We start from the raw sequence: 1,201 nt of genomic DNA, 5'->3' as shown, positions 1-1,201 counted from the left end.
GCCATTGGAATTAATATTTTATATATCGGAATAATTAGTTTTGTTATTAATGAGAAAAAGGGTGGCTAAAAGAAGAGAAATCATTAGTTATTCATTAAGGTTAATTTGATTCAATGACCAGAGTTCCGCGAGGATATATAGCCCGGAGACGACGAACAAAAATGCGTTCATTTGCCTCAAACTTTAGAGGGGCTCATTTAAGACTTAATCGAATGATTACCCAACAGGTAAAAAGAGCTTTTGTTTCCTCTCATCGAGATAGAGGTAGGCAAAAGAGGGATTTTCGTCGTTTGTGGATCACTCGGATAAACGCAGCAACGCGGGTATATAAAGTATTCGATAGTTATAGTAAATTAATACACAACCTGTACAAGAAGAAATTGATTCTTAATCGTAAAATGCTTGCACAAGTAGCTGTATCAAATCCAAATAATCTTTACACGATTTCCAATAAAATAAAGATCATCAATTAAAGGTATAAATAAAGTAATATACTGGAATAATAAAAGATGAATTCCCGGAGAGGGAACTCCGGGAAGATACAATAAATTAAGATTAAGTGGTAGGAATCAACGAGCTGGATTACTTTCTTTATAATATATATAGGTCTGGCCCTTTCGAATTCGAATAAAACATCAACAATCGGAACTTAAGTTCCGGTTGTTGTTTCTTAAATTTTGGTTGTTGTTTCTTAAGTTTCGATTGGAATTGTACTTTTGCGTTAATTGAGGAATATGTCTATTTTTTCTGGGTCTAGAACCTGTAATTATTGAAATTGACTGGGCTTGAAATTGCTTTTCGTTCTCATAGTTACGAAACGGTAAGAAAGATAAAATACGAGCCTGTTTTATAGCAAGAGTAATTAATCGTTGTTGTTTCAAGGTTAATCTATTTATTCGTCTCGATAATATTTTTCCTTGTTCACTAATAAATCTATTAATTAAACTCATGTTTCTATAATCAATTCGATCTCCCGGGCCAATCCGGGGACGCCTACGAAAAGGTTGTTTAGATTTACGAAAAGGTTGCTTGAATTTACGAAAAGTTTGCTTGGATTTACGAAAGGGTTGCTTGGATTTATTAAAAGTTTGCTTGGATTTACTAAAGGGTTGCTTAGATTTAAGAAAAGGTTGTTTAGATGTATACATGATTTATTCCTTATTTAAAATTTGAAAATTTGAAAATTCACTTCTTTATTTTA

Source organism: Triticum urartu, unplaced genomic scaffold (assembly GCF_056163025.1).
Source record: "Triticum urartu cultivar PI428250 unplaced genomic scaffold, HENAU_Tu73 scaffold1, whole genome shotgun sequence".
NCBI lineage: Eukaryota > Viridiplantae > Streptophyta > Magnoliopsida > Poales > Poaceae > Triticum > Triticum urartu.
Note: the sequence above shows the minus strand (reverse complement) of the source record.